This window comes from Leptonychotes weddellii, chromosome X (genome assembly GCF_054177405.1).
Source record: "Leptonychotes weddellii isolate Sample4059 chromosome X, ASM5417740v2, whole genome shotgun sequence".
NCBI classification, from domain to species: domain Eukaryota; kingdom Metazoa; phylum Chordata; class Mammalia; order Carnivora; family Phocidae; genus Leptonychotes; species Leptonychotes weddellii.
In genome coordinates, this window is record NC_138385.1 from 91,137,262 (window position 1) to 91,157,755 (window position 20,494).

At 34.5% G+C, this 20,494-nt stretch overlaps 1 protein-coding gene and 1 pseudogene across 1 annotated transcript in view; both read right to left on the minus strand.

The window, feature by feature from the left end:
• CNKSR2 (connector enhancer of kinase suppressor of Ras 2) overlaps positions 1-20,494 on the minus strand; it is a 269,030-nt gene that overhangs the window by 232,119 nt on the left and 16,417 nt on the right. The gene's annotated exons all lie outside the window — the stretch shown is intronic.
• LOC115945049 (U4 spliceosomal RNA) lies at positions 12,237-12,356 on the minus strand (annotated as a pseudogene).

Sequence of the window (20,494 nt, forward strand, 5' to 3'; positions counted from 1 at the left end):
CCACTTGTGCTCAGGCATGCGTGATTGCTTGCTTGCTCGCGCTCTCTTTCTCTCTCTCTCAAATAAAGAAATAAGAATCTTTTAAAAAATGTAGATTCTGATTCAGTTGGTCTGGCATGGGGCCTGAGATTTTGTATTTCTAACAATCTCCCAAGTAACAATGGCCATTACCAGAGCAATGTTTGTCAGACAGAGGCAAAAAGAGACTTGATTTTTTTCAACAAGTGATGAGGTCATTATCAAACAGGACAATCATGATGACTGATAATGCACATAGATACAAGTAGGTTTATGCTGCAAAATATCTAGTCATGTTCTTTTTTTTTGTTAATATTTTATTTATTTATTTGACACAGAGAGAGAGAGAAAGAGAGAGATCACAAGAAGGGGGAGTGGCAGAGGGAGAGGCAGAAGCAGGCTCCCAGCAGAGCAGGGAGCCCGACGCGGGACCCAATCCCTGGACCCTGGGATCATGACCTGAACCAAAGGCAGACGCTCAACCAACTGAGCCACCCAGGGGCCCCTCTAGTCATGTTCTTTATGGGCTTACCAGTCCCAATTTGGAAACACATAGTGATACCCAAGGATCAACTAATATTCATCATAAATTTATAAACCACAAAGAAACAAATTTCTCACACTATAAGCTAGACGTACTATTTTAACTAAGTGGAAAGAAAAAAGGCTATTCCAAACTAATTGTAATTATGCTTATTTAAATAAATCCTTAATTGCATGTTTTAAGGATGCGTATTTAGAAAACGTCCTAATTTTCCAAAATGTTAAGTCCATGGAGAAATTAATCAGGCTAAAAGAGCACAATTAGTCTCATCCATAACAACTGTTATCAAATACAAAAGAGTGCAGTGGAAGTTCTTCAAAAATAAAGGAAAAGAGACCACAAATAATACAAACTCATGTTCCGTTATCATTAAGCATTTCTCAAAGAGCTCTAAAAATATGAGAATCTTCTAATATTGCTCATAATTTCTCTCTGCTCAGTAAAATTCTCCTTCGTTATGATAGCATTCTACTGCAATCACAGTCTGTTAGGAAGTGGAGTTTCTCCTTTTGCCAAACTGGACAAGGATATCAGTAAGCACTACTTTTCCTGTATTCCCTTCAAACTCCACAAATTCCTTCACGCAGGTCAGAATCAGAAATACTGGAAAATTAGAAAGGAGAAAAAAAGTCCTACATACATACATACGAATCAGAAAGAAAGTGGGTGAGGGAGGACTTCAGGGCCTTGGCTAGTATTGCATCTAACAGTTTGACAGGCCTACTTTTAAAAAACTCTTGCATTCACTCCTACTGCAGAGACAACATTTCTTCTCTAGTTGCAAATTAACCTCCATAACATCTGTTTCTTAGCAGACTGTAAATGCTTGCCAGGAATTTAAGAATTAACTTTTAGATGACATTTGCAAAGTTCCAAGTCATAATTTAATCCTAGATTCATACTGTTGGCAATCCAACAGTTAATGGAGGTTAATGTCATCGTGATTCTCCTGATTACTGCTCAAAAGCCTAGTTTCATAGACAGCAGTTTATAAGAAGAAAAAACACATGGACATCATCTTCACACAGTTGTCAGAATTGAAAAACTGTCTAACATGAAATGTAATTTAAGATCCCTAGATATGAGAAGACAGTTTTTAAAAAATTACCTCCACAATACACAAAGGATAAATGATTAGCTCTTCTAGGGAAAGGAGACTGAGAAAGAAAAAAAAGAATGTGGGGGTTGGGGAGGTTAGGGAAAGGGCAAAAACCCAACACATATGACTTTATATTATGCCAAGTGTTACCCCAAAACTTCTGAGCTAGGACAACAAGAGCGTATTCACTCACCCTTCTATGAGACTCAGGCTTCTGCCTGAAAGCAGCTGTGCAAACAATCTTTTATCAAGCTTTTATTTCAATTCAGTTTCAAGTCTCTCCATTGGTGAATTTCAATGGAAAGACCCCAAGGGAGTCAAGATTTGCATATATACAAATATACCACCACTGACTGCAACACAGACCTATAGTCCAGACAGCTGTAAATCAACCTGTGAAAGGAACTAAGCACTTACCAAGAGTCATCTTGAGTAGCCACAAACTAAGAACTATTTCCCGCACTGTTTTGCAAATGTTATAAAAAGTAAAATTAATTGTAATAAGCATTACAAATAATGCTGGTGAAAGATATAAAAATATTGGTAGATATTTCCAAGTGTATAAGATTAATACTATCTCTTTTAATTTTACAGTTGAGTCAAAACGGCTCCTTTCCCAAAGGCAATAGTTTGTTATTCATAACTTTAAACAGCAGGCTACTTAATTCCAGAAATGGAAATTTTTTTGAAGGAACCTAGAGTGAATAAGAATTTCACATTTGAATAAAGAAAATATGAAATATACTAAAATATATAACAATGCAAGAAAACCTACAATTACTTTTTATTGTCAGCAGCCTCCTACAAAACACATTCTCTTTAGTTACAGCATCACAGATTAAAAGTCATTTTGGAAGAGTGTGATTCTTTCAATAATGATAAAGGCAACTTTAAATTCCTGTGAAAGTTTTGGACACCACTAGTTATGAAAAAAGCATTCTTGATCCTGACCTCCCAGAGCTATAAGCTAAAAAAAAGGTAAAGAATTCAGAATGGAACCTTGCATTTCTATTAAAAACTGAGTCATGTCATCCCAGGAAAGTATTATATATAAAAAGAGCTGACTTCATTACTTTCAAGGCAATCTCAAACTTTGTCAAAAGGGAAAAAAAAAAACAACCAAAATTATTTTTGCTTGAATAGGAGAGGCATGTAGTTGGTGATATCTTATAAGAACACAGCAACAGGGGAAAAAAAGAAAAAGAAACTGAAAATGATAAAAGTCTACCATAGGAAGCAGAATAGAACTAACCTGGAGAAAGTGGTCCTCTCTGAAACAAAATATGGCCCATGTGAGTCTATGATAACTACCCCAGTGCTTTACTATGACATCTTTTCTCCAACACATACAATGTATTCCAGCCTTGAGGTTAACTAGTTCAAACGTAGGCAGATAATAACACCTAAATTAGGGCTATTTTTCTGAAATTATATTTATTTATTTACCGTACATTTCAACCTTCTAATAATTTTAAGAGTATAATGTTAACTACAGTTTTACATTTGTTTCAAAATACCTTACAGCTCTTAGATTTATTTTAGAAAATAATAAATTTCTAATCCACGTTCCACAGATAGAAGCCTTGGCAGAGTCCATGCTATGGGAAAAGAGTAGAGTTAGTCTATGACTATGACCTAGTAAAGCCACAAAAAACAAAATCAAAAAGGGTTCCAATGAGGAGCAGAAACAATGACACTTTTCCAACTTATGGTTCTTACACACTTTGATTATTAAGAAAAAAATGGAGGATAACACAGACAATACTTCTCTTTTCTTTTTTAAAAGCAGGCCTTACATGGTAATAAGATTAATATTCCTCACATACTTAGAAGATCTCAAGAAGACTGCACGCTTGTACTTCAAATCACTATTTCTATAAACTGAAGAAAAACATGACACTAACTCTCCTACTCCCATCTCTTCTTTCTTCTAGCCTTGACACAAAAGAATGGAGGGAGAGAGTAGTCCAATGGTCTCAACTCTGCACTTAACTCTCAGGGGCTTACTTTATAAACTTCCAGAGGAATACAAAAAACAGTTTTCAGAAACTTTCTACATAATAGTGGGGGCCCATGGTTAGGGGCCCTAATGGTTCAATAACTTAAATGTTAATGGTATATCATCAATACATATAAACTGAAATCAACTCAAAATAGAATTCAATGTTTTACAGCTAAAATTACATTTCTATCATAAAATCCGAAAGCCACTTACTTGATAAACTAAGTGAAAATATGTATAAATCATCCTCAACATAAATTTGCTTCCTAGAAGATGGGAAGCAAAATCTTTAAGCCTCAGAGACCATTAATGATCATTTCCTTAAACTAACTTTTCTAAACCAATTGTTAGGATTTATAATGGGATATTCTTTTAATTAGAAAATTTAATTATGAATTTAAACTTAATATATCAATTAACCAGACCTTATCAAATATAGAGACACATTTAGAACAATTCATAATCATACAATCAATATAAAAATGAAACTCAAGAAGCATTCTCACTAAGGTCAAGAATATTCAACATTGAGCAGTGGCCCTAGCCAACATGAAAACGAAAGAAAAAGAAGGGTTAGAGATAGTAAGTGAAAAACTTTCAACATATATAGATTTATCTACTTAGAAAATTCAAGAAAATGAACTGAAAAACTATTAGACTAATAAGCAAGTTTATTAAAGTGGCCAAATACCAGACCAGTATATGATAACTTCCCTACTCACAGCAAAACCAAATAGAAAATGCAATGAAAAAAATTCCATTGACAATAAGAATAAAAATAACAAGCTACCTAGGAATAAACCTAAAAAGAAATGTATTTACTAAAAAGCTATCAAATTTCACTGAAGGCTATAAAAAGAGATCCAAGTAAATAGAGGACAAATACATTCTTGGATATGAAGAACCAATTTTGAATGGGATATGAATTTTCCCCCAAATTAACCTATAATATGGTGGGGGGGGTTGCCATTCAGACAACAAATGTTCTAGAAAGCAACAATAATCGCACTGAAAGAAAATAAATAAAACACAAAAGGAAAATCCATAAACAGACCTATCCATGTGAATTTTAGTTTACATGATTGAGGTTTATCATTTTAATTTTTTATAAAGTTGGCAATTAAATGAGAGGAAAAGAGAGACCATCCTATCTAATGAGTTGTGTCAGAACAACTGGCTATCCATTTGGTAAAAATATAAAGTCAGACCCCCTACTTCATGTATTGTACTTTAAATTCTTTTTTTTATATTGAAAAGCTAAATTCAGGTTCAAAAAAATGAATATAGTGGAACAAAATATAGGAAAAGATTTAAAAACAGTGGGATAGAAAAGGTCTTCCTAAGCAAGATACAACACCAACTAGCCATAGAAGGGGGAAAAATGACAAATACAGCTATGTTAAAATTTAGTATTTTTCTGATAAAAGATACTTAGAGGACTTTTTCAAAGTACACACATGAGCCCTAGCTTCTGATAAAAATCTCATCTTTCCTCTTTCTCCCTTTACTCCTTTAAGAAGATAAGCTCTAGTGAGCCACTGTTTCTTTCAGAAGTGTTGCATCTTGCATATGGATCCCAGAATCAGTCTTTTCTTTCAAAGCAAATTATGTGAAAGTTAGTGATTAAGTGCACTGATTCTTTAACCAATTAGGCTAATCTTGCAATCTAGTTGACTTTATGTATATGTTGCCGCATGTTCCTATTTATGAATATAGAAGTTGCCAAGAAAGATCCTATGTGGAACAGTATGTTACATAATGCTATTTTCTGGAAGCAGTTAAAATGTATCACAGTTTATTTTTTATTTTTATAGTTTTTTTCTTCCAAATTTTTATTTACATTCTAGTTAGTTAACATATAGTGTAATACTGCTTTCTGGAGTAGAAGTCAGTGATTCATCACTTATGTATAACATCCAGTACTCAACACAAGTGTACTCCTTAATGCCCATCGCCCATCTATTCCATCCCCCACCCACTTCCCATCCAGCAACCCTGTTTGTTCTGTCCTTAAGAGTCTCTTATGGTTTGCCTCCCTCTCTTCCCTTCTCTTTTTCTTCCCTTCCCACACGTTCATCTGTTGTTTCCTAAATTCCACATATGAGTGAAATCATATGGTATTTGTCTTTCTGTCTGACTTATTTTGCTTAGCATAATACTCTCTAGCTCTATCCAGGTCTCTGCAAATGGCAAAATTTCATTCTTTTTCATGGGCTGAGTGATATTCCATTGTATTTAACCTTTGTTATGGCAAGCAGCATGTGGTTTAAGTAAAATGCAGCAGCTGTATAATGAATGTAAAGTCATATACTGGAGTCAATATCATGATCCTTAGGATATGACTCTACATTTAATTTCAGATACTTAGTAAGACTAGCTATAGGACTACATACACCATTTTTGTATTTCCAGAGCAGGACTTAGCTCACAGAAGGTACTCAATTACATGTCTGCATAATGAACATCTCTTTTGCTTTATTTCAACCTTCAACAGATTTCAAGTTAAATTTGTGAGATTTCTTTAAATTTTATGGAGTTTGTCCTTCTAAAACCAATCACCAGTTAACTCCCTTTTCTCTGTAATTCAACTTTACACATTAGCCATAGTCACAGTAGAATTTAAAATACATTTCCTGTCTCACCATGAGTTGCATTTGATATTTCATGTTGTTAGATAAGCTGATACAAAAGTTCATGTAAAAAAAAATTGAGGGTAGAGTTGCTGATGTATATAAGTCTATACTGGTCATTGGGAATGAGTCTATTTTTTTTTTTTGAAGATTTTATTTATTTATTTGAGAGAGAGAGAATGAGAGACAGAGAGCACAAGAGGGAAGAGGGCAGAGGGAGAAGCAGACCCCCTGCCGAGCAGGGAGCCCGATGCGGGACTCGATCCTGGGACTCCAGGATCATGACCTGAGCCGAAGGCAGTCGCTTAACCAACTGAGCCACCCAGGCGCCCTGGGAATGAGTCTATTGTAAGTAAGTAGTATCAGTATGAATTCATAGTTTTGGTAGTGATGTTTTAGAAAAGAAAATACATGTACTGGGTTAGAAGATTGACAGTACTGAAGGAGAAAAGATTTCCACTATGCCTGTTACCTGCCAATTATGACATCTGCAAAATGTGGGGGGAAATGTGCCATTTTAAACGAAAATTTTCCTATTGTATGGAAATTTTCTTTAAAAATGTACACCGAAGCTAAAATCCTGGTTTCATTCTACTTGTGTGGTTTCATTTTTTACATTTAGATTCATAATTCATTTGGAGGTTATTCTTGTATATGGTATGACATATGAATCTAATTTTACCTTTATCATATAAATTTCTGCATATGCTGGGGCCTAGTTTAGGTTTTCTATTCTATTCCACTGGTATATTTGTTTATTCATGTGGCAGCACCGTGCTGTCTTTACTATAGGAGCTTTATAATGTTTTAATGTCTGGTAAAGCCAATCCCCTAACAGTTTTTCTTTTTCAGTGTTTTCCTGGCTCTTCATTTTTTTCATAGGTTTATAGGTTTGATGATTGATATACTCAATCACTAGCTTAAGGATTCAAAGATTAATTTAGGAATTATGTCCTAAACATAAATAGAATGGTAAACCAAGCACAAAAAATTAAATTGTCAAGTAAATATGGAATTATGTCCTAAACATAAATAGAATGGTAAACCAAGCACAAAAAATTAAATTGTCAAGTAAATATGAAAATTTCACTGTCTACTATTTTAGTATGATCTTCTACTGTAGCATAAAATATTTAAGAGCTAACTAAATGTCAATTATTTTCATGTTCTGGGATACCAAAAAATGTGTTTTTATTTGTAAAATGTTATAGTATAATCTATATGTTCATTTGCCATTAAAATTTCAGATTAGTTGCTAGATTAAAAATAGAAAAATTATATCAACACCGTATTCTTTAAAAATATTAAACCTGTTAAATATCATCATAAATTAAAATATAGCTTTTGGCATAAGCATTTGTTACCTAATCTAAATGTGAACATAAACAAAATCATTCTAAAATATAAATGATTTATTCTAATTTTTTCAATTTTACTGGATAAGTAAAACCAGTAATTTTATGAAGTTTCCTTTACTTAGCCAAGGACACTTGAGTTGTGCAGTGCAAAACCTGCACAACCATATACAGCATAGTAAAAAGCTTCACAAAATGCAGCAGCCATGTTTTTGCCCTTTTCTGTTGTCAGAGTAAAAAAAGACTTCTTCAAATACAGCAGGGTGTCAGAGAATTCAACTCAATTCTGACACTATGCAGGGTATGTCAGAGAGCATCAGATTCCACATGTAAAGGGCTTAGTCTCACAATACCATCCTCTACTTCAGAGGCTAACTGCAAACCCAGCTTGTTACCTGTGCTTCTGGTTGAGCAGTTATAAACTGGATGTTCCAAGACCCCCTCCAAATCAGGATGCCAATCCCAAGTCCAGGTTGTTACCTCTACTTCTGATCAACTGTCTATAAACTGGACGTTCCCACGACTCCTATCGCCCCTGGGTTTAATTTGCTAGAGCAGCTCACAGAACTCTGCAAACATTTTACTTACTAGATTACTGCTTTATTACAACTCAGGAACAGCCACATGGAAGAGATGCACGGGAGAGAGTATGGGGGAAAGGGCATGTAGCTTCCTTGTTTCTTGGAGCTGGCCACTATCCCCAAATATCCACGCATTCAAAACCTGAAAGTTCTCTAAACCCTGTCCTTTCAGATTTTTATGGATGCTCCATTACATAGGCAGGATTGATTAAATCACTGGCCATTGCTGATTGAAGTTGATCTCAAACACTCTCTCCTCCCCAGAAGTTGGGGGATGGACTGAAAGTTCCAACCCTCTAATCACATGGTTAGCTCCATTGGCAACCCACCACCAACTGTTAGGTATGGTCCAAATCAGCTCATTAATATTACAAGACACCTTTATCATTCTCATCACTTAGGAAATTACAAGGGTTTTAGAAGCTCTGGGTCAAAAAAGGAAGGAAAACCAAATACACATTTCTTACTGTATAATACACTTCCTGAACCCACAAGTGATTTGTCTGGCTTTGAAAAAGGCCAAAATGAATTATCTCTGAGCCAGATCTTAGTAGCTCATTGCATCACCACTTTGGTTAAATGTTTGCACTTAGGTAAATATCAATAAATAGGAACATATATTAGTTCCAATTTTAAAACCCTCTATCTCTGAACACAGAACATAAAAACTCAAAAGGTTATGGTTTTTTACAAATTTCAGCTATTCCAAAACTATTCTTTTAGTGGACTGTCCAGCCTTTTTACTTTTTCCTGATTTCTTTTTTTAAAGTTTATTTATTTAAGTAATCTATACACCCAATGTGGGGCTCAAACTCACAACCCCAAGATCAAAAGTTACATGCTCTTCAGACTGAGCCAGCAAGGTAACCCTTTCCTGATCATTTCTTAACCCAGTTTTCTAAACTCACTCATTCTAATACTATTAGTACTGCTAACATCCAAGCTTGTAATGGAATTCCTAACTTAATAAATTATTGCTCAGAAAAGATACATCTTGGCCAAAAGGAATAAGCTTGAACAGGTATAGCTGTATGTTTCAATTCCAAGGTGTTCTTAAAAAGCAGAACTAAGAGGTACCTGGATGGCTCAGTTGGTTAAACGTCTGCCTTGGGCTCAGTTCAAGATCCCCACATCGGGCTCCCAGCTGATCAGGGATCCTGCTTTTTCCCTTTCCCTCTGCCTCTGCCCCTCCCCTGCTCATGCTCTATCTCTTTCTCTCAAATAGATAAATAAAATTTTAAAAGAGCAGAACTAAAAGATTTTAAAACTTATCTGCATACTTGTACCAACAAAACACTTGTAAAGAACTAAGGAAGGAGTGATAAAACATATATTAGTTTTAAAATGTTTCTTTCATCTCTTCTCATTCATAATGAATTTTCCAAATTAAGGCATCTCCCCCAAAATAACTAAGAAAATGTATTCATTTAAAAACGATGTTTTCTGGGGCGCCTGGGTGGGTAAGTTGGTTAAGCGGCCAACTCTGGATTTTGGCTCAGGTTGTGATCTCCGAGTTGTGGGATCAAGCCCCGTGTCTGGCTCAGGCTCTGGTTCAGGGCTCAGGATCCATGAAGAGTCTGCCTGTACCTCTCCCTCTGCTCCTTCCCCTGCACTCTCTCGTGCTCTCTAAAATAAATACATAAATAAAATTTTTTGAAAAAATAATGTTTTCATATATTTTGCTGTGGTTTTTCACTCAGGCAACAGCCTTTGAACTTTTAGTTCATAGAAGAAATGCTTTCAATAAAATGTTTAATTTATACAAACATATAAAGGGGAAATCTCTGCTCTTGAAATTTAAAAAAAAAAAATGTATCTTTCTTAGGTCTTAAAAGGGGGGAAGAGAAGAAAAATATTCCTGGCCATGTCCCTAAATTTACATATGAAACAGAAGTTTAACAGTAGTCCTTATCTTAGATTGGGTTATAATAGCTGGGTTGATTTCATTCATTCTTTCGTTCATTTGACAAGTATTTATTGCACAAATATGCCAGATGTTATTCTTAAAGTCTTCTAAAACTCAGATGTTGGTAAGTCTGAATAAAATATTTTATATAGCCAAATGGAAATATGTGGAGTTCTCCATTTCAGAAGTATGGTTTTTTAAATGGTTAGGACAGGGTTATCCAAGTATATCAAGTCATGAGCCACATAATCAGAAATTTTTGTATGAGTAGGCCATGCTGAGTTGGTGTTCCATTCTTTGCAGAGTTTTGTTTCTGACTTTAATATAAACCAAGTGCTTATGTAATCTTTATGTCTATAGTCATCTTCTCAGTAATCTTTTATTTTTCTCCAGTTTCATTATGTAATTTCAAAGAAGTTAAATTGGAGTGGCTCAAAAAAAAGTCTATTTACATTCATCATCAATTATAGTAATTGTAGGCCACTGGCATGACACCTGGCGGTAACAATAATAACCAATACTTTTCCAGTTCCTCCTATGATCTTGGCATACATTATCAACCCGACTACAGCCCTCTTTTATAGGTGCCATTGGTTGTGGCCAATGTTTATTTAGAACTTACTAAGTACCAATGACTGAGGTTTGGCTTTTACACAGATCAGTTTATTTAAACCTCAATGCTCTTTGAGAGGTAGTTGTTATTTGCTCATTTTAAAAAGGGAGAAAACTGAAACTCAAGAGGTTATTATATGCCCAAACCCATACAACCAGTAAGTAGCAAAGCTGGAATTTAAAGTGTTACAGCTGGCTTGACATCTAAGTGTATTTGGCTTCAAAGCCCACATCCTCCCCACTGTAATATAGTGAGTACTGGAGCGGTTTGTGTAATAGAATGACCACTCAAGTAGATTACTAGAGGGGGTTAGTTATACAACAGTCATGGTGTTCAGGCCTGACAGGAGTTCAAATTAATGTGATTAAACAATATAAAAAATTCTGACCAAATTTAGAATTAGAATAGACACATTCTGATTACCTAAAGAAAAGAATAACTGCAGTATCCTTTTTTGTTTTTTAAAGTAAACTCTCTGCCCAAAGTGGGGCTCAAACTCACAAACCTGACATCAAGAGTCACATGCTCCAGCAACTGAGCTAGCCAGGTGCCCCAACTGTACCATCCTAAAAGGTTTTTATGGTAGGCTGCAATGTGTAGGGCAACTTTTAAAAATACCTAATTATGTAGCAACACATTATATTTTACTATGAATAACTAAACAACCCACATGTAAATATAAGTATTATCTAAACATAAATAGCTGTTATAATTAGCAAAATACATGTTTCAAAGTATGACTATAAACATAGAGAGGGAAAATGTCTCTAAGACAAATTTCCTTTCATTTGAAGGCTATATAATTAATTTTCATAAACAAATATATAAGGTATAACTTGAGGATGTACATTCAAAAAGAAGCCATTCAATTAAAGGTTTTTTTTTTTTAAAGATTTTATTTATTTATTTATTTGAGAGAGAGAGAGAGAGAAACAGCATGAGAGGGGAGTGGGTCAGAGGGAGAAGCAGGCTCCCCGCTGAGCCGGGAGCCCGATGTGGGACTCGATCCCAGGGCTCCGGGATCATGACCTGAGCCGAAGGCAGTCGCTTAACCAACTGAGCCACCCAGGCGCCCTAAAGGATTTTTTTTATAAGGTGCTTATTTTAATCATAAGGATATTGACAATCATATTAGTAAAATACTCTAAAACAGATTTTATGCTTTAAGGTTGTTTGAGTAAGTAGAGGGGGTGCAGTTTCTGTGGTTTAAAATTTTATTCATATTTACCAGGACAATCGATCAAGTTTTCTAATATTGTATTACTGTTCTTCATAATTGTATAAATAAATACTTTAGATATACATTTAAATTAGAAGTCCAGCAATTACCTAGGCTAAATTAACAGCTGTATATCTACAGAGAGGAAACAAATATTAAGGGTCATAGTCCAGTGTTGTCTAGGTTATTAAGACTGGTTAGCACATTAAAAAAATATAAAAACAAGACTCAATTCTTTAGCTCTTTACTGTACAAGGTACTTTAGTTTTACCATATTAAGTTATCAAATAAATTTAGCTAAGTTAAAACACAATTACAAATTTTTCAATTAGCAATAATCGCGCCTCGGATAAACCTCATTGGCTACGATACTGCCACTGCGCAAAGCTACAATTACAAATTTTTACAACAAACATACCTAAATTAAGAATTCCAATCTACTGGTTCAAAATAAGTTATAGACTTCAGTTTTTACACTCCTTAACATTAATTTTTTTCTGGGACTTAGACATTTGAGAAATTTTTCAATTACACTATGTACCAGTTTGCCATTTGTCATGGAACATGAAGAGCCCAGGTGGCTGTCAATGAAGCAAACTTTTCCTACTGGCCCCAGAAGTATGACTCAGTGCTTGTCCTGAGGTGACCACACTTCTTATGGTGGCAGGAAAAGGAAAAGTGTTATTACTCCATCTTTGAGAGCAGCTATCAGAAAATGTGCATAATGCCACAGTTCATTCTCAAGTGATTAAGTTACATAATTTTGCCTTTCTTAAAGGATGACAAATCTTGAAAAATACCTAAAAAATTAACATGTAAAAGACAGTAATTCCTAAAGGACAGTAAATGCCATTAGAAATAAATTTACAATAGGAAACACACAATGATAATTCAATAGTGAAAGAAAAATTACTTTCCATTTTCATCTAGTTATTGAATACTTGACAGCACATGTAAGAGAACTACACACATATTAAACTTGAAAAATTCCATTAATATGTTTGTTTCTATTTTGTTAAATACTTTTATTTAGTCACTTCTCCCTATTTGGCATCCATATATTTTAAAAAATAATTACCAGAAATCTCACTATGGTCATGTAATTTACAAACCATATCAAGTTACTGAGGAATGCATGTCACACTGCTGTACTCTAGATTTTAAATAAATATTCTTTGAAATCAGAGGTTCCAACTGTTAAGACTTTAATATTGAAACATAGGAATGTTGGAAAGAGACAAGAACAGTATAAATTATATAATACCTACTATATAGAGGAAGAAAGCAATATTTAAAATAGGTGCAAAGGAGGATCTCACAGTAAGCAAACTCTATGAACAAATTTTAAAATAATTCGGTGACCTTGATCTTTTCAAACACATATTTTTTTGACATATCAAGGACAGATATTTGTATGTGGTAGGAACCAATTTATTCTAGTAATTCCAGTAGTGTAAATAAGGTTACATTAAGTAGTATAGACAGTTAAAGAATACAGGGTCAAAAATTATTCCACACTTAGAGTTTTAGGTGCATGTATACTGTTCATACTTAAAACAGCAAATTATTAAAATAAGTGAATTGTAATGGACTATTCAACATAGCAAACCACTTGTTCAGCTCTAAACAGACAATAAAATCTACTCTGTGTTTAGATTTGGGTTTAATCCTGTTGCACTGGACTACACTACCAATCCACAAAGCCTCAGAAAATGAGATTTAGAAGACTGTCAGAAGTTTTTTCAGGAGTTCATAGCATTTTAACTCCCTGTAATCGGGGTTTGGCATTCTCAAAATCTTATATTTGATGATAATAAAATGAAATCTAAACCAAACATTGTTAATGAGAGGATTATTCTGTGAAGTAGACTTGTATGTGTTAATCAAGACATTCTCTAGCTTTGACACCAGTTATCAAAAGAACTCATTCTCTTTTGTTAACAGAGATGTCCTTAAAAACAATGAAAAGATCTATGCAACATACTATTCCTGAGCTTTCATACATTGAGTTCTTTGTCATACTAATTTTGCTACTAGAAAGATATGTGAATTTAGACAAGTCCTTTAACCTCTCTGAGCTTAGTTGCTTGCATGTAATAAGATGATGGCATAAGACCAAGAGATTTCTAAAAGTTCTTTCTGGTTTTAACTTTCTATCAGTTCATTTCACAGAGAACAAGAGTGTCAGTGTGTAGAGAAACTAAGCATGTTCCTTTATAAAAAATGTTATAAACTGTTTTAACTAGTGATGTGTTTCAATGACGCACACAAGAATTGTATTTGAGTTTGTGTTTCAAATTTGCTTATCAAATATAATTAAAACCACAAATGTTAAAGGTCTATAAAACAGCTGTAAATTTTTGCTAAGAATTTAAAGTACATCCATAATACAAATCTGTTTGATGCATCTGCGCATATTTAAAATTGACTGAGAGAACTATTGTATTACACAAGCCATGATTTTACAAGTATGATTTAAAAATGAACATCAAGAACAAAAAGTACTGGTTTTTGTCAGATACTCTACAACTTATACTTACCACTCTAATTTATGTTTTCTTTGGTCTTGTGAGTTCATTTGTAAATAAGTCTTATTTTTATATAGTAGGACTTTAGAACCACCTGAAAAAAATTTTTTTAAACATTACCAAGGGGCAGGCAGAGAAAGACTTATCCAAGGGGTTAGAAGGTACTTGCTGAACAGCCTGCTTGCTAATTTGCAACGATTATAGTTTTTGGTAGTTAAAGATTATAGAAAATGGAAAAAGAAAAAAGGAAAAAGGAGAGATATTTGTAACTTAACATCCTAGGAATTTGCCAATCCAAAATTTGTAAAGGTAATCTGACACTGATGACCTAAACTTGGGGAGTTCAGATCCACCTAAACCATCAAAAATACAACTTTTGCTTTTGTTGCATAGCAAGTCTTCATGTAAAACATACATAGTTCTGTGCCTGGTACTAAATTTACAGGATAAAATAAAATTATACCTTCTGTCAAATAAATAAATAAAATCTTTAAAAAAAATTATACCTTCTAAAAATTCAGAAGCCCCAAGTATCTCTAGGGGTCATTCAAGTAGATATAAAAAATTAAAGGAATGCTCACCATTCGTTGCTTCTAAAACAAATATGAGAATGAATTAAAAATTTAGAATCACAGGGGCACCTGGGTGGCTCAAGTGGTTGGGCAACTGACTCTTGGTTTCGACTTGGGTCATGATCTTATGGGTCCTGGGGTGGAGCCCCACATTGGGCTCCACACTCAGTAGGGAGTCTGCTTGAGAGTCTCTCTCTCCCTCTGCCCCTTCCCCCACTCTCTCTAAAATAGATAAATCTTTAAGAAAAATTTAGAATCACAGAAACTTAAGTTGTTTTTTTTTTTAGATTTAATTTATTTATTTGACAGAGAGAGATAGCAAAAGCAGGAACACAAGCAGGGGGAGTGCGAGAGAGAGAAGCAGGCCTCCTGCTGAGCAGGGAGCCTCATGCGGCTCGATCCCAGGACCCTGGGATCATGACCTGAGCCGAAGGCAGACACTTAACGACTGAGCCACCCAGGCGCCCCTAGAAACTTAAGTTTTAACAGAGAACATATCACCCAACTTTCTTTTATAGTAAAGAAAACCCGAAATTCAAATGATTTTCCCTACGTAACTCTGACAGAATCAGAGCTGTCTCATATTTTTTTAAGGCATTCATTTAGTTTAAAATTTACATGGTTTTTAGAAATGAGTTATAGATGGCTCAGGGCCAAACAAAAAAAATCCAAATGATCTTCAAAGTTTGAATGAAAGAATAAGATCTGGCATATTATTGTCCCCTGTCATTTAGAAACATATCAATATCAAAAAGATTGAAGAAGTAGCAATAACAACAAAATCACAGTGAAAGAGCTTTCTCAAAAGCTTTAAAGTCAAACATTGTTACACTGTTATTCTGATTAAAAGGAGACTCTTAATTTCTGTATTTTAGAAATTCCTCTAAACCAAATTTTATACGTGAGTTGACATCCTTTACACAAAGTGCACCAATGTTGGATATAGAGAATTTTTCCAAGAAAAACACAAATGCAGGCCAAAATGTGAACTCTAAGGAGAAAAAACCTACTGGTAATAATAATAATAAAAAAAAAAAAGCCAGCATACTAGCTTTGGGAAAGTACATTTTCCAACAACCATTCTATACAACATGGGAAATAATTTGTTGTCTTAATGCTTTTCAGTTGTCCTCAATCCAAATACCACTTGTAACACATGAATGAGAAAAGGCATTGTTTTGCCAGTGATTCTCTCTAGTTTTCAGTGATCCAAGCTCAAATGAATTGGTTCATTTGTATCTTACAATTGACTGTTTCTCCTATGAAAAATCAATGCATTCTTATCACTTAAATGGAGTTCTAGTGCTCATAAGTGCCCGTCATTTTCATTGCAGAGATTCAGTGTTTAATAATAATGAATACCACGTATATGCCTGTGATGACAAAACTCATACTCCAAGCTTCTGACAAAGCCTGAGAAATGAAATTTCGATGATCATGAACATTCTGATTAAATAATGCTGAGAAGTATGAGGAACCGTGATATGCAGAGTCTACTCCTGAGATGAGGCTTACACTGGTTCAGACTTCGGCAGGTTTGACAGTCATTAACAGCAGTACTGTGGGACCTTTGTATTGCCTTCCCTGGCAGGAAGAGTGAGATATAGCATTCTAATAATTAGGCTGAATTACCTAAGTGATCATTGACTCAAGAAAAAACTGGTCTGGTTAGAAATGCTCCAATAAAGCTGTCAGAGAAAGAATTAGCTACCTGAAATCCATACCACAGATACATTTTTAAATCAGTATAATCTTTGTATGCCATGTCTTAAGACAAACATATATGAGATATATCCAGTAATTCATTTGTAAATTGAAATATAATTCTTAAAGTAACCTTTCCATAAAGATAATTTTAAAATCATGTTCAGTAATTAATAAACTATTATTTGCCAGTGTCAAAATGTTAACTCCATTTCTACGTGGACTGCATATTGACTGACTATTCTTCAGAATTCCCTATGAAGTGTATTTTCCTTATCCCCATTTTTAAATAAGGAAACTGAGGGCTTGAGAAGAGATGACTTAAACACATATGGCAAATACAAGACAGAACTGAGGTTGGACTACAACTGGAGACTTCCAGTTCCATCTCAGGACTACAGATAATTTGTATTGTCTTCCACATACAGTGCTTCCTCCTAGATGCTTGTCCCTTTAAGATTTTTTTACCCTTTAATATTTTAAATATTTTAATATTTTTTAGGTAGTAGATAGGGGAGTGAGTCTTTTGACATGGGTACAGGTGATAAAATCTGAAAAGCAGCCCTGAAAAGCATCATTTGGCATTTTTATTTGGGAAAGTAGAATACTACTTCTACATGGCAGCCTACAAGACAGTGGTTGCTATATAATGATTATTCTTAATTAACTTCACTGAAGAACTTGTGTCCATCTGCACTCTGAAAAAAGCTTCCAAGTCTACTTCTAAAGCCATCTGTATTTTGAAAGTCAGGCAAATGACACAATTTCCTTCTAACATTCTGTTTTTAATTATTATAAGAGTATTATTGAAATAGGTAGTCATCCCAAATCTATACAATTTTGTTATGAAAAGTATCATTGAAAAGTTGTGAAAATAACTTCAACCTAAATGTTGTCACCTATCCCGAGACAGATTTTAACCTGGGATAGATATTGGAGAATCTTGGAAAGTTAAACCATCCTTGCCAGTCACATATTCAATGATGGCTCCAAACCCTTGATATTTAATGTGTAATCTAAACAGGCTGTTTTTTTGAAGTTTTTTTTTGCAGGCAAAGCATTCTTACCTTACTAAAACAAAACAAAGCAGACAAACAAAACAAACTCTCCTTCATTCCTGTGAGGGTAGCTTAAGAAATACCACTTTGTACAAAAAGCAGAAGCATTTCACAGAGAACATAATGCATATCTTGGCTGGTAGTCAGAGCATACATAAGGTCAGAAAAAGACGAAAACATTTAGTAAAAAGCCAGGAAGACAATTCTAAGGCATTCTCATCAACATCCGCAGAACTTCACACTTTTACAGACATGGAGTAATAACAAAGAATCAAGTAAGTTGACACTGTGATAATTATAACATTTCAATTTATTGTGGCAAGAAAAGAAGAGTTATCAGGTTAATTCATTAAATTCCTGGTCATAGTTTTATCCACTTATTACAAGAGCTTGATCCCTTTAGAATGTGCACACTAGTAAACTAGAAAATATGGAAGATCTTAACTAAAAAGATACAGGAATAAAGTGCAAGTATGACAACAGTTCTATTTTGAAATATAATTTCTTAGAGATGTGACCAAAGGAGGCCTTAAGTTACAACCATCCTCATATCCAAACCCAGGTACTAACACACTACATGACCCCATAATACAATGAAAATAAGGTGTTACATTTAATGACAAAAAGAAAAATGTTGACTTCTTTGCAGAAAAGCAATGAGAAAATGTCATTTAGCTATATGCAATTTCAGTATATCTGCCCGAGGCAGATATGTGCCCTAAGTAAATACATATACATATTTACACACACATTTATATATTCAGCTTAAAATCAATTATTATAAACCACAACATTGCTCAAAAATTTTCACACCTTGTTTAACATTCCTAGACAGTGTCTGCAGGAAACTACAATTATAGCAGGAGTACTGGAAACCAGGCTTTGTTAACAAGGTTTAGAATAGCACACTCTTCTGTCCAAGAGTTTAACTACGTATCTGTTTGTGAGGTAAAATAAGAACATGAGGCTAACTATTGGTGGTTTCCATTCTAACCCATGTACATTCAGTTTCCCTTCCTTTTTTTTTTTTTTAAAAGATTTATTTATTTATTTGACAGAGAGATAGAGAGAGGCAGAGAGCACAAGCAGGGGTAGGGGCAGGCAGAGGGAGAGGGAGAAGTAGGCTCCCCACTAAGCAGGGAAGCCCGATGAGAGGCTTGATCCCAGGCCCTTGAGATCATGACCTGAGCCAAAGGCAGATGCCCAACCCACTGAGCCACCCAGGCACCCCAGTTTCCTTTTCTTAAACACTTTTCCTGATTAGCAAAAGGTTAAAAAATAGCTAATCAAGTAAAATATTAATTTCAGTAGAAGGTAAACCAGGTACACCAATAATCCAAGAAAATTTTTTCACATGTGGAAAAACATGAGGTTTACACAGGAGAGAAGAGGTAAGGCAGAGAGATTCTTGAAGTCAAGACAGGGCCAATGTACCCTGTTGGGAGCCTTTTGAGAATTTTAAGGAGTTTGGGGTTATCACAATGAACCAGTTACTGAATGATTGCTAGAAAGATGCAACAGTTACATACTAAAAAACTGCCTGTATCCCATGACTTTTTGTTTGCATTTGAAAGACTTTATTAACACTTACAGAGGCAAACCAAAGCTACTTTACATATGACATATAGCTTATATTTTGATATTGCCAAATTTGAAAATAAACTATTTTTTAAACTTTTTATTGCAGAGTAGTTTTAGATCTACAGAAAAGTTACTATAATATATATATCTTATTTTATATATATATATAAAATATATAGTCTCTATATACCTCTTATCTGTATTCTATTATTAACAGCTCATATTACTATGATACGTTTGTCACAACTAGTGGACCAACACTGGTATATTGCTATTAATGAAATTCCACACTACGTTTAGATTTCCCTAGTTCTTTCCTAATGTGCTTTTTCTGTTCCAGGATCTTATCCAGGACACCATAGTACAAACAGTCATCATGTCTCCTTAGCCTCCTCTCGTCTGCTTCTCACATTTTCCTTGTTTTTTTTGATGACCTTAACAGTTTTGAGGAGTACTGGTCAGGTATTTTATAAAATGTCCTCAATTTGGGTCTAATGTTTATCTCATAGTTAGACTGGACTTATGGGTTTGGGGGAGGAAGACCACATGGGTAAAGTGACATTCTCAACATATCATATTAAGGGTACATGCTATCATCAGCATGACTCATCACTGATGATGCAAACCCTGATCATCTGGCCAATACAGTGTTTACTAAGTTTCTCTGCTGTAAAATTATGTTTCCCCTTCCCACACTCTACTCTTTGGAAACAAGTCACTAAGTTCAGCCCACAATCAAGGGGTGGGGAATTAAGTGCCACCTTCTTGAGAGGGGATTATCTATACAAATTGTTTGGAGTTCTCTGTATGGGAGATTTTTCTTTTTGCCCTCATTTCTTTATTTATTCAGATATTTATTTACATCAGTATGGATTCATGGATATTTATGGATTGAGCTATAATCCAATACTACTTTTGTTCCTCAAACTGTTGCAGTTTTAGCCATTGAGAGCTGTTTCAGAATGACTCCTAAGTTTTTGACATGCTCTCATCATTGTGTTTTTTGAGCACTTCCTTATTTTCTGGCACTACAAGATGCTCCAGGCTCATCTTAAATATTTTGTCCCTATCCCTAGAAGTCTCC